A 16,284-nucleotide genomic window follows, 5' to 3' on the forward strand; every position below is an offset into this window, starting at 1 on the left:
TCCAAGCTCACTGTGAAATAACTCAGGTGTATAGCCTGCCCTGAAAAGCTCTGCAGAGCACAAGGAGGCCCCCCCTGAAGGGCAGCAGCCCTGCAGGGATAGAGCTGTTCCCAGAGAGTGGCTCACTGTTTTTCCAGCCAGTCAGACCCAGAGAGAGGCTGAGACAAGTAGAGTGATACAAGATCACAGTGTCCAAGGACTTACCCTTGACTCCTCTCCTCTCCACTCTGTACCTCTTCCCTTCACTCAGAGTCACAGGTCTGAGCATTTCAGAAGGGAAGGAGCCTTTAGGGTCTACCCCACACCTATCTTCCTCTAGAAAACCCATCATGGAGTCATCCGGCCTCTGGTTGCACACTTCCAAAGACAGGGAGCTCACCACCTCCTTGAGAGGAAGGGCTACTTCTGCTCCAGTTCCAGGAAGCCTTCGTTGACTTCCTAGAAAACACGAAAGTCAGTGGGTGTGGAGTGGGGCGCAGGTGTAGGTCCTGCTTTCTGCTCAGCACAGGCAGAGGGGTAGGTGTCTGCGGGCTGTGTCTGCCCCATGTGGGGCTCTCAAGGAACTCCACATGGGCTCCCTGCGGTCCTCCTCTGAACCCCATCTGGCAAAGCCTGATGTCAGGACCCCCACCCCACCTTTCTGCGGTTCATCCCAGGCTCCCCACTGACTCCCACAGCTGACCCCAACTCTCCCCCTTGCTGTTCTCTCTTCTCCTGTGCGTTCTGCAGGCTGCAGCTCGTCACATGGTGCCCTCTCCGTCTATGGCCACTCCCCTCACTCCACCCCCAAAGACTCTGCCACTCTAGGATCAACTTGCACCTCCTTCTGTCTTCCTTGCTCCCACCAACAGTCTCCCAGGCCCTTCTTGTTTTCAGGTTGGGCACATAGGGGTTAAACAACTCGGGCTCTAGGGTCAGAATGCCTGGGTTCAATCTTGTCTGCTCCAGTCTGCAGCTCTGGGTAAATTATGTAACCTCACTGGGCTTCATTCCTTTATCTCTAAATTGGGGATAATCATGGTGCCTTCCTTTTAGGTTGATAATGATGATTAAAAGAGTTAACATATGTAAAGTGCTTAGAACAGTGCCTGGCACATAGTAAACACTCAATAAATGTCCGCTATTATTACTCTTACAATTATTTTCTGCAAAGTCATAAACACACAGTTCACCTTTAGGAAGGCCCTGAAAGTCCCAAGGTCTCCTTCCTTCACTGGTTCCCTGGACAGCTAAGGGCATTTGCATCTCTGAAGCTAATAGCCAGGGCAACCCCTAGACATCACCCAGAAATGATCTACTCTGTGCATTTCCTCACAAGGAAACTTCTAGAAAGCTATGGGAACCTTTCCTCCTCTAAAGCAGTGTCCTCACATACCCACCGTTTAAAAACTTTTACCATGCACCCCCCCATATGTGTATATTATTTATAAATGATGTGTATGTACTACTCTGCTAATACATTTGCATATCTTATGGACCAAATACAAAAATAGAATTTTAAAAAGATGAAAAAAATATAGTCAGAAGGTCTAATATTTTCTTCCCATATCCCAGTGGATGGTCTTGCCCACTCTCTGGGGTGCACAAATCCCACTTTGGAGATCCTAACATCTCCAAATTTTTGTTTTGGTTTCAAACATTTGGAGAGCTGCACTGGTGAGCGTATGGATGGAGCCACGCACTGAGAAACACAACTGCACAGGACACTTGTGATCATGCTGCATAGGGATTATACAGAGAAGGAAACTGACCCTAAGAAAGGTAAAGTGACTTCTCCAGGGTCACTCAGCTGGCAAATTGCAGAGTAAGGTTGAAACCCAGGTCGAATTGGGAGATGGTTATTTCTTTTTTTATTCCCAATTCCACAGTTTTAGGAGAGGGAAAGGTGGGGCACAGGAGGTCACAAGAAGGACAGGGGTGGCTGAGAGGGTGGGGACAGAGTTCTTATCTGGCCAGAGGCAGGAGTCTCGGTTCATATCCAAACCCATAGGGAACTCATTGCTCCTTCTCCAGGTGGTCTGGGGAGGCTGAACCAGGGAACCTTCTGGAACTGGCTTCCTACTCTGCAGCCAGGGTCCCTGGGTAGGCCCCACCCAGTCTGCTGAACACAGTCCAAAGCGGCAGGCCACCAGCTCGGGGCATTACCGACGTTGGCCACAGGGTGGCAGTCACTGCCTGCCCATGGTAACGTGACCGGTTCTGCGGACACAGATGGAGCAGCTGATATCTGCTCTCTTGGGCTCCTCCAGACCCCAGAGGCAGAAACTGCCTACTGTTCGGTCACTATGGGACCCCAAGCAAAGGGGCCTCTTAGGCCTCAAATTCCTTACCTACATAATGGAAGTCATAATACCATGGCCTAAACTGCTAGTGGTTTTCAAAGTGTGGTTCCCAGACCAGTCGCATCAGCATCACCTGGAAACTTGTTCAAAATGCAAAATTCTCAGGCTCCAGACCAGACCTGGAGCTGGGCCTCGCAATCTGTTTAAAGAAGCCCTCCAAGGTGACTATGATGCAGGCTAACATGTGAGAACCACCGATCTCAACCAAATGAGAAGATGGAAGAGGAAGCTGGGTACCAAGGATTATTGTTAAGCTCCTTGGAATGGCGCAGTGGTTCCCACAAAACCTGGGGAGAGGAGGATGGAAACGCCATATCCTTTGGAGGCCTGGAGACCGAGCTATGGGATTCCCCTTGGTAATCCCTGCAGGTGCTGGCTAGGGAGATCCCCCAAGCGAGTGAGAGCAGATGGTAGAAGCAGGGGAGAGAGAGCCTGGGGAGAGGCAGCTGAGGCCCTCTCACCCTCCACACACGCCTGACCTAAGGGCTGCAGCCTGTGGGCACAGCCTGGGAACTGAATGACCTTGTGCCCAAGCACTGATCAGGGTGGTTCTGTTCTGTTTGATTCACCAGCTGCTGGCCAGGTGTTGACTCTCATTTCTGGCCCAGGGCTTCTATACCAGTGTCACCATCTTGGCTTGTGTGGGGTCAGGTTGGGAACATACAAAGGCATCAGATGGAGCTCCTGCCGCCAAGGAGCTCCCAGTGATTCTTGCCAGGCCTCTAAACCATCCTCAACAGGGATCAGCCTTCGAATCAGAAAAGCTGTAGCCCGTCGGCTTCTCCCTACGCCAGATGTCTAGGAATCACATATCCCCATTTTATAGAAGAGGAAAGTTGGCACAGAGAGCAAGGTTAATCTAGAGCACCTGAAAAGCCATGGCAAAATGGGAACTAGAACCCAGGCTCCCTGAGGCCCTGTGCAGGCTGCCTCTCCGACCTTGAGGGCTGGAGCCCCACCTCTAACTGCCTGCAGTGCCCACACCCCTCAAGAAGGGGCAGAAGCCAGGAGTGGACTCACCCTAGACTGGGAGACTGGGTCACACACCCAGGGGAGTGCAGCTGTGCTGGGGGAGGGGCAGGGGCCGGGCAAGCCCAGCAGGACATAGAATTCTGCCCCCACACCGTGACCTTCCCGGCATTGTTGGCATCTACCGACTGACACAGAAAGCAGCAAAGTCAGGCTGTAAAGACAGGCTGCTGAAGAAATGGAGAGTGTTGGAAAGTGAGCCAGGGAGGCCAGAGTGGTGGGCCTGCCAGGAGGAGGCTGCGTGCCCCCAGAGGGTGGTGGGAGTTGGGTGGGGAAGCTGTGAGCCACAGCCTGCAGAGAATGAGACGGGACAGGTTGGTAGGTGAGGGTGAGGAGGAAGGTGGGTGATGAGAGCTTCAGAGCAGCAGAAGGAGGAGGACCCGTGGTGTGCTGGTCAACGTTTAACAACAGGGTCGGGCTTCCCTGGTGGCGCAGTGGTTGAGAGTCTGCCTGCTAATGCAGGGGACACGGGTTCGAGCCCTGGTCTGGGAAGATCCCACGTGCTGTGGAGCAACTAGGCCCGTGAGCCACAACTACTGAACCTGCGCGTCTGGAGCCTGTGCCCCACAACAATAGAGGCCGCAATAGTGAGAGGACCACGTACTGCGATGAAGAGTAGCCCCCACTTGCCATAACTAGAGAAAGCCCTCGCACAGAAACAAAGACCCAACACAGCAAAATAAATTAATTAATTAATAAACTCCTACCCCCAACATCTTCTTTTAAAAAACAACAACAACAACAGGGTCTTCGGGGAAGGAATCTAACCCTGGTTCATAGCATAGGCCAATTGCTGTGGTGTAAATATAGCTCCTGCGGACGATTTCAGTTACAGACCTGATGTCACTGACCAATGCACAGAATCTGCTGCAGTAAGCTGGTATGCGTGGCTCCAGCACACCCCTAGCGATTCGTGACCCAGGGTGTGCAAGGGGTGCGAATACCTTACGGTGTCCGCTTCAGAGGCTGCTGGAAGGAGTATCCTCTGGGAAAAGCAGGGTTGGAGTAAGGGACTGTGAAAGAGTTGAAAATATGGAGACTTGTATTTGCAAATTTAGGGGGAATAAGGATTGAGAGCAGGGTGGGAAAGGCAGGATTGCAAGGCAATGCTGAGCAGAGGGGCCTGGACTTGGGAGCCAAGGGGGCAAACCAAGCCCTGGGAAGAGAGCTCACTGCCAGTAGAACTTGAGAATCCCTTCCCCTCCACAGCTTAAGCCCAAAGTCTCTTGCCAGGACAGAAATGTGCTAGCACTAAGGCGGGAAGCTTGGGAAAGCACCAGGTATCCTGTATTGAATGCACTTCTGAAGGACAAAGAGAATTGAAAAACAAAAAACAAAGGGAACCTTAGAACAGCCTCACCACAAAGCTCCTCCCTCCTAGAGCCCTAACTCAGAGAGGCAGCTAAGGTCCAAGCCGCACACCCGAGAAGAGTTTCAAGTGCATTCCTGTGATGCTGCGTTTCCAGCTGAAAGCACCAACTTTTTTCCTTGTCTGCCACTGAACCAAGATTAAGAGCAGAAGCCTTAAAGCATGTGGAGAACTTGCTGTGCGGTTATGTCAAAAGTGCCCCAAGAGGCTGTGTGGCGTGGCAGCCAGAACACGGAACCTCACATTAGGAGCTGTTATTATTATTGCCCTTGTTATTGTTATAATTCCTATTTCTGAGCACTTACTGCGTGACAGGCAGGAAGCTGGCATTTCACCCAAATTGTCTCCTTAACCACTGGAGGTTCTGGAAGGGAAAGTTTCTGGCTGGCCTCTGCCAGAGCCCTCTCTGGGCCTTAGTTTCCTCATTTGTCTGTCCAGGGAGACCATAGGATCTGGGGCACCTTCCAGTCTTAACGTTTGGTTCCACCTCAGCTGTCCTAATTGAGGTGTTCTGCCCATTGGTTTGCCATGCTGGCTGTGAGCTGCCTGTGTTGCACACAATTAAACTGTATTCTTTACTGTGCTGGTTGCTTTCTGCACAGCCCGCCCAGGTCCTATTAACCCCAGGTTTCAACCAGCTTGGCCTCTGTGTAAGCTGATGGCACCTCCCCTCCCCCCGACTCTCCACCTCTACCCTCCTGCCTGGGGGGGCTGCTCCACATTCACCAGGAAGGGTGGGGGAATTATGGTTGGTGGGGCAGCCCTGACCAATGGGGGGTGGAAGCTGAGGGGTAAATGTTCTCCCATTTTCCCCTGAGGGAAAGTTCTGAGACACCTGTTACATGGTTCTTCAGAAGGCCCCAAGGGTCAAACGCCAGCCGCACTGGGGGCCGACTCAATAATGCATCCTCGATTTGGCTTTTTCTTCTTCCCCATTTCACCTGTCTCTCCCTCCTGCTCCCGGGGATCACGTTCCTAAATCAGCTGCCCAGTTGGGAGTCTGCCTCAGGCTCTGCTCTGGGGGGAATCCAGGCTGAGTTTCCAAAGGCCCATAGCTGAGAATAATCTACTGTTTTGATAAAGCGGAGTAACTCCTGTGTGAAGTTCTCACTCCCCTGCATTCAGAGATGCTTTCTGGAGGGGTAAGAAGGCCTGTGGAGGGACTTCCTTGGTGGCGCAGTGGATAAGACTCTGCGCTACCAATGCAGGGGTCCAGGTTCGATCCCTGGTCAGGGAACGAGATCCCACATGCATGCCGCAACTAAGGAGCCCATGTGCTGCAACTAAGGAGCTGGCAAGCCGCAACTAAGGAGCCTGCCTGCTGCAACTAAGACCTGACACAACAAAATAAATCAAAATAAATATTTTTTTGAAAAGAAGAAGAAGGCCTGTGGAATGGGGGAAGTTCTGAGGAGCCTTGCTCAGCCCCAGGGAGGGGGTGTTAGAAGAAGGTCTGTAGCTGGGGGAGATAAGTGAGAAGCCTGTGCTGGTAGGTGGGGGTGTCGACCAAAACCCATCACACTGGTGCGGGGGTGTGGGTAGTTGCTCCTGGGGGTGTCCTGTGCCTGCAGAGCTGAGTTCTTCTCTGCACAAAGGCCTAGATGGAGAGGAATTGACCCAGGTCCTCCATGGACCTCAATTCCAGAATCAGGGAGACCAAGGCTGGGGAAGGGGCTCAGGTAAACGAGGCCCCCAGCCAGTAGATATCAGCTGTGAGCCCTCAGTCACGAGAGCACAGGTCCTGCCCGGCTGAGGTCTCCAGGGGAGAGGCAGTGTTCAGGTGGGGTGAGGAGGCTGTACTCCCTGGAATAGCTAAAAGATAATAGCATCTTTGACCTGCGGAGAGCCGGGATGGGGGTGGCAGGGGTGGGTGCCCGAGCCTCCTCCGCAGACTTCTGCAGGGCAGTGCTGGTCAGAGGAGTGAATGCGGGCTCTGACCTCGAGGTGGGGCCCCGAAGACGTGTCTGGACCCACAGCCAGAAGGCTCTTTGTCACAAGCACAACGATTCCGCAGGACAGGTACTGCCTAGGAGGGGTGAGCCTCCTGTTCCGGGGGATGTATAAGCCGTCGTAGCGAACTGCCGGATGCAGGGCTGGCAGAGCAGACCCCAGGGTCACAGTGTAGCCTCCAGGCTCTCCCTGCTCTGTATGTACTGCCCCCTCCTCCGCAGTCACTCTGGAATTGCTCCCGTTTCTGAGCTGCTGACAGCAGCGCCGCAGAAGGCTGAAAGAACGTTAGAACCAGGACAGGCTCTAAGCCTGGCACTCCTCCATCCCCCGTAGATCATCAAATCCACACCAGGATCTCCCCGGGCACCCCAGCCAAGTCTGCACCCAGATCTTGGGGCCTTTTGCTGTGCAGACCTGTAAGGTCCAGGCAAAGTCCCCACCCACTGCGTTTGGGGCCCTCAGTCTGGGCCGTGGCCTACCTCTCTGGCCTCAGTGCTGGCTCCCCTTACAATCAGACCCCTCTCTCTTCGCTCACTGGCTCCTCCTGTCCCACTCTCCAAATCCAGCTGGCCACTCAATGCCCTGCCCGGCCCATGCAGGAATCCTTCTCTGAGGCCCCCGCAGGGGCTCTTTTTGTGTCTTTTCCTGCAGGCCAAGGAGTGAAGAGAGACAAAGCCACTCTGAGGGGAAGGTGGAGGGATGGCAGTAATAGGATTAGATGTGCTCAGGTGATGGACCAGTGGGGTTTCTGGGTGCTGGGGGAGCTCTGCCCCACGAGGTGACCTCGCTCCATGACCTAGCCTCAGGACAGGGAACCAGAAAGGTAGAGTGGGGAGCAGGGCTCAGGCCTGGGGCTGTTGAAGTCTCCGTGACAACCAGGCTGAGACTACCAGGGTGTGGCTAACCCTGTGGAGGGGGACGGGTAAGGGATCCCTGCGGTGGGAAAGGGGGCTGGAGGCAGAGGTTCAGCAGGGGAACGGAAGGGCTTCAGCAAGTCCTGCTGGGAGGTGGGCCGGGCAGCTCAGAATGGTGAAGCCACACTGTTCCCCTCCGCACTGTGCCTCTGTCCGGGGCCCAGGGCCTCCCCACTCTGGAACCCACGCTGACCTGCCCTGCTGGCTGGAGCTGGGTCTCTAGAAATCCATCCCTCCCTGTTTCCTGGCCCCTCTCTGTCCCTAAGCCAGAGGAGCGTCCCCAGGCAGCCCAATGTCATGACACGCACTTTGGTGTCAGGCTGGGTTCTAACCTGGGCTTGGCCACTACTGGGAGAAGTGCCTTCAGCTATTTACGTCTCAGTTTTCTCATCTGTAAAAGAGATGAGAACTTCTTGGGGTTGTTACGAAGATTCAGTTAATGAGATAACCATGCCACACTTAGCACAGTGCTTGGTTCCCAGAAAGTGCTCCATACATAGGAGCTATTAGTGGTTGAGTCATTAGTTTTTGTTATAATCTTTCATTTTGCTGAAAGGCAAACTGAGGTCTAAAGAGAGGGCAGGACTGACTGAGATGAGCGGGATGAGAGCTGAGCCCCTGATGCCTACTCCGTTTGCAGACCTCTGTCCCTCTAGGGCAAGTCCTTTGGCTTTCAGTGAGGGGCCAGCTATGACTTCAAGGTTGCTGGCACTCCCTCCACCCTGTCTCCCATCCTCCCCATCTGCTCTGTATCTGCTTTTAAGAAGGACCTGGCCTCCGGGGGCTTCACCAGGGAGGGAGGCCAGGCCCTGGGCTTTAGGGAAGGTCCAGGTCCTTTGCTGGCTCTGTGGGAGGGTGATGCTGGCCCTGCCCTTCAGAGGATGGGGAAGCCCAACTGTGCCCCAGAACCCTACACAGCCTCCTCTGGGACTTGTCCAAGGAGTGAGGGGAAGGGTTTGGGAGGGTGGTCAGGAGATCTGGGTTCTGACCTCAGCTCCGCCACCAACCTGCTGTGTGCTTGGAGCACATCACAGCTCTCCCTGAGATCCAGTTTTCTTAGTCACACAAACATGGGCCCTCTGCAGTGGCCAAGGTCTTAGTCAGCCCAGAAGGGTACTGAGCTCTGGACTGGCAGGGGATAATTCTGTCCTCACAGAAAGTGATAATTCTGTCCTCACAGAAAGGCCTTTGGGGATGGGGTTCCTGCTCTGTAGTGGCTGCCTCCGCAGACCCCTTGTCAATTAATCTGGCAGCTCACTGTCCAGGAGCAAGCGGTCTTTGAGAGGCATAATGTACGCGTGTCAGAATGAGCTATGGGATTTACCATGGGGCCACGATCACTCCTCCCCGCTCCACTCCCTCCCCCGACAGGCTTGCTTTGTCATCTGGTCCCTGGATTTGCATGCATCGTTGCCCAGCCACACTTCGGTCAGCTGGTGGCCACAGGGGCCTCGTTGGAGGCCCATTATCGGCAGTTGGTTGTGAGGGATGATGGAGGGCAGGCCCATCTGCACACACATTCGGCCCTTTGTCTCTGGATGTGGTGGGGAAGATGAATGAGGCCTGTCGCTAAGCCTCTGCTGCCTGGGGGACGTCAGGGACCTGGGACAGACCTTGGGCTGGGTACTAAGGGGAAAGTGGCCTGTGCTCACCTCCGCGGACAGAACCAGATCGATCAGGCTTGAACAGAGACAGCTGGAAGGAGGCAATAGTGAAGAGGGGCCCCAGAAAAGCCATCCGAGTCAGGTGGGGTTTCTGCTTGACCTATGTCAGTGCTTTCTCCATTACAGCTGATGCTCGATCTGATGGAGCTGGGGTTCCATTTGCATCATGTTAATTAAGTCCAGGCTGACAAAGTTCTCAGACCAGTTGATTCGAACTCCCCACTCTATGGTGGGGGAACTGAGGCCTGAGAAAGCCAGGGACTTGCCCAGGGTCACTTCAGGAATCAGCAGCAGGACCAAGACAAGAACTACTGTGATGAACTTCCATAGATACCCCCACCCCATTCGGCACCAATCCAGCTCAACACACCCTTGATGACCCTGAGACAAGTTCACGTTCCCAAGGGCAACAGAGGGCAGAATGGAGCTTTTGTGCATTTTGGGGCTTTTAGGGGTTGAGCCTGAGGCTGGGCTGGCCTCTGGATGTACGAGGCTGTCTTGTTTCAGAGGTTTGGGCAGGGCCAGCAGACCAGCAGAGATGGGAATGGAGGACCTGAAGCCGGGGGAGCTGCTTCTAGGCTGCCTCCGTCAGCATGCTCCAACTTATCCATCTCCCATGGCTCCCCATGGACCCAGGGCACAGTCCTAACTCCTCGGCCTGGCACTGAAGGCCCTCTGTGATCTACCTCTGCCCACCTCCTGTGCCCATCTCAGTAAGGCATCCAGTCTCAATGCCACTGGCCCTGAAGAACTTTCCTCTAGACTCACAGTGCTCTGCTCCAAGCGCTGACATACTGCCTGGTTTTGAAGGTCGTTTCCATGCCTCTCCTTCAACTGAATTATATATATTCTGTGCCTGGCCTGGGTCCCCAGTTCCCAAAATCAGCACAGGAGCTCAATGAATGAGGAAGGAATGAAGCGACAAAAGGCCCAACCCTTCGGGAAAGCATTTCAGGGATACTTGCCAAGAGCCTTCGCATGGCCCTACCTCTGCCTCAGCAATCCCACTCCTGGAACAGTTTCTTAAGGAAATAATCCGAAAACAGAAGGGAAAAAAACCTTCAGGGACACAGATGTTCATTGCAGTGCTCCTCATGGTGCTAAAAAATGGGCAAGTCCTAATTGTCCAATAGAAGGGGATTTGATTGTTAAGTAAATTAATGTAAGTCCATATGATGGAATTATCCACACTGGAGATTCTGAAACTGGGAGGAAAAGGGAGGAGGAGACAGGTATTTCATTCTGGACCGTTTGAATATTGTATAAGTGCGTTATGTTTGAAGTGCCACCTTTTAATCTATGGCTTTTCTACACATGCACGGATGATACTTTTCTGGATTATCAATTCTGTTCTACTGATCTGTTTGTTTACTCCCATGCCAATTCCTAGGGTTTTAAAATACTAAAGCTTTAAGATAATATTTTATGTCTGGTGAGATAAGTTCCTCCTCTTTGCTCTTCCTTTTCAAAGCTACTTTGGTGATCCTCATATATTTATTCTTTCACAGAAATTTTAGAGCCAGCCTGCCAAATATAAAAAATCCTATTAGGGCTTCCCTGGTGGCGCAGTGGTTGAGAGTCCGCCTGCCGATGCAGGGGACACAGGTTCGTGCCTCGGTCCGGGAAGATCCCGCATGCCGCGGAGCAGCTGGGCTCGTGAGCCATGGCCGCTGAGCCTGCGCGTCCGGAGCCTGTGCTCCGCAACGGGAGAGGCCACAACAGTGAGAGGCCCGCGTACCGCAAAAAAAAAAAAAAAAAAATCCTATGAGTATTTTGTTTAGACTTGAATTTATAGAATATCTTGGGATAGAAAGCTTTATAATATTGAGTCATCCCATTGTATTATTTTTGAAAATTAAAAAAAAAAGTAAAGCGAACACCATACTGCAACATGGAAACTGTTTATGCTATACAAGTAAGAAAACAAATATGGTTCATAATTGTATGTACTATGTGATCACACCGTAACAGATGTGAGGGGGAAACTGGAAGGAAATACAAAAATGCAAACAGCAGGTTATTTTTTTCTTTTCTCCATTTTCTAATTTTTCTATAAAATATTTTAATTTTTAAATATGTGCACATATTTTTTAAAAAAAGGACTTTGACAAAGTAGAACATATCCCCAAAAGGAAGACCAAGGTGAGGAAGAAACTCAAATGCATACCATCAGAAGATGTTGCAGGTGCTGGGGACAGAAATCTTGGGGAGGAGATGGCATGGTCCAGTCACAGCCTCTGGCTGAAATTTCTGCATTACTGCCATGGGCTGAGGCCCAAGGCCACCAAAGGCAGAGCCAGCTGAACAGGGAAAGGTGGATGAGCAGAGGCATCTCACAGGCTGTGCCATTGACCCTCAGTGGCTTGGGCTGCCTTGCGGGGACACCCCTAGATGCAGGCAAAATGCACATGTAATGGGGAGGATCTGCCTTAGGCCTGAGGCCTCGTCCAGCCTGGGGATCTGTGAGGCTCCAGACATGGAGCTGAGAAGCCCCTCTGTGCCCACGCCACTTAATACCTGGGAGTGGACTTGCCCATTGGAGGGTCTCTGGTGAGCAGTGCTAAGGGCTGCTGTGGGTTGGGGAGAAGAGGTCCAGGGCAAGTAAACTCAGAAAACAGCTCGACAAACCAAAGCCACATCTACACACATTCTGGGCCAGCAGAATCCCATCCCAGTGACTGAACCACAATACAACTGGGCAACATGAAACAGCCCATCAATTACTGATTGCATCTGTCGCCCTCCAAAAAGTTGGCAATGCCTAGACGCGGTTTCCAAAGGCTCTTCATAAGTTATGCACAAGGACTTGCTGCCCAGGATGTGAACCTGTCAGGGCAGGCTAGCCTGACCTGCTTTTCAAAGTGAGCCCAGCATGGGAACGGCAGGACGGTGTTGTCATTTTCAGGTTAACAATCCAGTCTAAAAAGTGGGCAGTGCCCGTGTTCCCATCCATTGTCTTACCTAACTTTACAAACAACCCATCGAGGGACGGGTTGGTCGCCAAATTTTATAGAGGAGGATGCTAAGGTTCCTTGAGAGGGGAAGTGACTTGCCCCAAGCCCCACGGCAAGAGAGGGGTACAGCCTACATCAAACCCAAGTCTGCCGCACAAGTCCACCCACAGGCTTCCCGCTGACCCCACAGAATTCTAAGGTTTTGAAGTGGTTGAAACAATAAACTTCCCAAGCAGACTTTTTATTCTCCCACTCAACAACCCCGTCCCCCATCCCCACACAGAGGGTGATGCCTCCAGGGCAGTCGTGTCAGCTGTCAAGGGCAATGGATGTGTCAGGGCAGAGAAAGAAGATGTATGGGCCATTGTGAATGAGTTAGTGAGTCTGATACTCCCTTCATGGACTGGGCGGATGGCTCTAATGAGTGCTGGCCCTGGCCTCTCTGAAGACCAGTAGCCCAATCACTGCTATCCTTCATCTGTGCCCCCCAAAATGCCTGTGGCAGGGAGCCCCCACCTCTTGTAAGATCCACTCTCCCCATCTCTGAGGCATCCATGCCAAATAGGAACAGAGGCATCTGGAGGGGGAAGGGCAGGAGGCAGGTACCAGCCTAGGTACCAGGTCACCTGGGCCCAGAAGAACCTCCAGTTTGGGTGAAAGCAGGAGCTCCGTCCCAAGGGTCTCACTCACCTCGTAAAGCCAGGTACTGCCCTGCTTCCTGGGATCGTATCAATATTTTTGCTTCTCTCTGCCATGGGGAAAGTAGGACACAGAGACTGATCAAAGGGCTCAGACAAAAGCCCCTGACCACCACTACCACCTGCCCCACCTCCCAGGGGACGGACATAGATTAGGAGCCTGATAAGCTCTTCAGATCCCAGGGCCTCCCACCGGATGCCCAAGAAGTGGCATTGATTGGAACCGGGCCCCAGCTGCATGGGGCTCCAGCCTCCCCCTCTCTCTTCTCCTCCTCTGTCCTATCCAATCCCTTCTCCAGGGCCTCTTGGCTCCTGGCCCTGAGGAGCAGGGCAGACAAAGGCCTGGGAAGGGAGGGAAGTATGCAGCACCCCCCCACACCCCGAGCAGCTGCTATATGTAGATGACGTGTATACTTGTGGAGTCAGCTGAGAACCAAGCTAGAAAAATCCTCTCATTCAAACACCATGTTATCTACTCATTGGGCATCACCAAAGTCCACTCTGTACCGTGCCCTGGGCTGGGCACTGGACCGGAGCTGCTCTCAGACCGGGGGAGAAGACAGGTGTATAAATATATAGGACAGCGCTCTGAGAGTGGTATGATGGGGGCTGCCGGTTCCAGAGGCAAGGGTCTGGGAAGCTTCCAGAGTTGGGGAGATGTGAGCTGCGTTTTGAATTGTGAGAAGGGAGTCTTGCCAGGCAGATAGAAGGGAGAGCAGTGCAAAGCAAACTAAGTGAAAAGGGGGAGGCCATGGGGGAAATGAGGCAAAATGGGATGGAGGGACCCAGATCACAAAGGCCATTGAGGCCAGGCCGAGGACTCGATTTGGAAGATGGGGACTACTGCAGAAGGGTTTCAGGCAGGGGAGGCCACAGTCAAATCTGTGAGCTGCTGAGTGAAGACTGACTTGAAGACTGGGAGATGCTGGAGACTGCTCCTAGAGAACGGGGACAAGGCCCAGCAGGGGCAGCGGCTGAGGTCACACAGGGAGGTGTGAGGACAGGAAAGGCCCGTCCACAGCAGTGTCCCCAGGGCATGTTCCCATGTGTTGGATGGATACCCCACAAGGTCAGCCCTGTCTGGGTTCTAAGGGAGGTGCAAGGGCAGCTTGAGACAGTCCTCCACGATAGACCCCAAAACTGAGGATGTGCCCAGACAGCCAGCTGCCTTTGGTCCCCACCATGTGACCACCAACCCCCAGGCTGCAACGCCCCACCCCCACCCCGGGCAAACCCACTGACGTTTCCCGGCCTGCACTGTGTCTTAAGAGAAGTGCCCTTCCTTGGTCCCCTAGGGTGATAACTACTGAGCAAATCTGGGAACTGAGGTGAAAGAATGAAATTGTTCATTTCTAAACTCTGTTCAAAAAACCCTCTAGCTGAGAGTCAGCAGATCCATAGTTAGTCCCAGCTTTGACTGTGTTCTAGGCAAGTCCCTTTCCCTCTCGGGGCCTCAGTTTCCTCATCTGTATGGTGAGAAGGTGAGCTCTCCCAGCCCTGACTGTGTTGCATTCCTCAAATGCACACAGAACGTTATGGTTTCCCCAGCATCCCATTATCCGGTGAGTTTAATAGAATAGGTATTAATGAATGCACAATGTATATGTTTAGACTGAGGCCTGATGACCTACCGAAAGTCAGGAAGCGCATGGTGGCAGAGCCCACAAAAAACCTTGGTCTGCTGCTCTCCCATCTGACGCCTTCCCCTCAAAGCACTGCCATCTGCCTCGTTCACACTGGTGGGAAGATGTCTGGTAACTGTCGTCCAGTTTTCTTGTGTGTGTTTGCTTCTGAGTGGGGCTTGGGAGGAGGCGTGCCTCCCCTTGGGGTCATCCCCGGCTCCCTAGAATAACTGGCCTGAGTCAGGCCTCTGCTCCCGGGGGGCCCTCCTCAAAATCCCATTAACTAACTGCGGTCCAGACGCCACGTGAATCGTGGCCTCTGATTTCCACCCTGGGTTTTGTGGAAGGGAAGGCTGGCTGCATGGGCCCCCAGATGCTGCTGAATCCTGCAGGGGCACAGGGAGTGGGCAGCCCCGCGGGTACATGGGAAGAGTTAAGCTGCCAGGCGCCTGGCTTTGCCCGAGAAATGCTGCAGGCGGAGGGGCGATTCAGCTGAGGTAACAATAAGGCCATGAATCATATTTACAAACGCTCCAGTGAGCGGGGGGAGGGACATTAATTAAATATTCGCATCCTGCAGGGCCCTGGGGAGCCCTGAGGATGAGGACAGGAAGTGCGGTGCTGCCGGAATGCGGGCAGCCATCAGTCTCCTTCAGCAGCCCAGCAGGTCTTATTATGATGATTAATTTTCAAGTTATCAGCAGTAATGCAATCACCCTCATACGCCAGGAAAACCCTCTTCATCGCTCAAAGCCCAGGCTGGGGCAGACTCGGGAGGCAGAGGGGGGGCACTGAGCTTGTCACCCGGGCGAAGAGAGAGAAGCAAGACAGTGCCCCAGCTCTCAGGCTCGAAGGCCTGATCCCTCGGTCCAGTGGAGGCCTGAGGCCCCAGGCCCCTCAGATGGGGCTCCCAGGGCTCACCCAGCTGCCTCATTGTTGGGGAGAAGAGAATGGATTCTCCTGGACATCTGGGAAGGCTGAGGCAGCTGTCCTGCCCACCCGCTCCCAGGAGGAGCTGACTCAGGCTCCTGCAGGAGCCTAGGGGCCTCTATAGACCCACACACCCCACATCCGTCAATCTCCATCAAGGAGGGCCGCAGGGAGCTGGGAGCTGCTCCGGCTACTGCAGCATTGTCCTGGAGACGCCTGGCTGGGGGATGAGGGAGAAGGAGGTGGGTGTTGCTCTCATCTGAAAAACCATTAATCCCGCCATGGTGATTGAGCACCCGTGACGAGCTGGCTTTGTGCCGCGCCCGCACGTGCCGCGCAAGGGGCGGCAAGAGGTGATTGATCAGGGATGAACGGGTGTCTCTCCCTTTATGGACTTTCAAAGGCACCATTTGGCATCCTGAGCAGGGTGATCGATGAGAGGCAGCTGACCCCCCTGTGGCTACCTCCAGGCAGCAGGTGGATGGGCCCACATGGGGGATGGTTGCGGACCAGCTCTATCACCTGCTGCGCACACTGTTAGCCAGGATGGGGGCCCTTCCCGGTGCAGGGCTGTTAGCCATCAATTTACCTTCTCTTTGCACTGAAAGGGAAGCTGGGACAGTTGCTGTGTTTTCTGATAAATTATAGCCAAATTTTCCCCAGCCTTGCAGCCCAGAGGATCCCAGCACTTGTATAAATCAGACTAATGAAAGCTGAGGTTGTCATCTTCGAGAGCAGGCATTCATTCAGTAAACGTTTATGAAGTGCCCGCTGAGTGCCCGCGCCTGCACTGAACGCTGGGGCCACGGAGA

Source organism: Orcinus orca, chromosome 2 (assembly GCF_937001465.1).
Source record: "Orcinus orca chromosome 2, mOrcOrc1.1, whole genome shotgun sequence".
Classification (NCBI taxonomy): Eukaryota; Metazoa; Chordata; class Mammalia; order Artiodactyla; family Delphinidae; genus Orcinus; species Orcinus orca.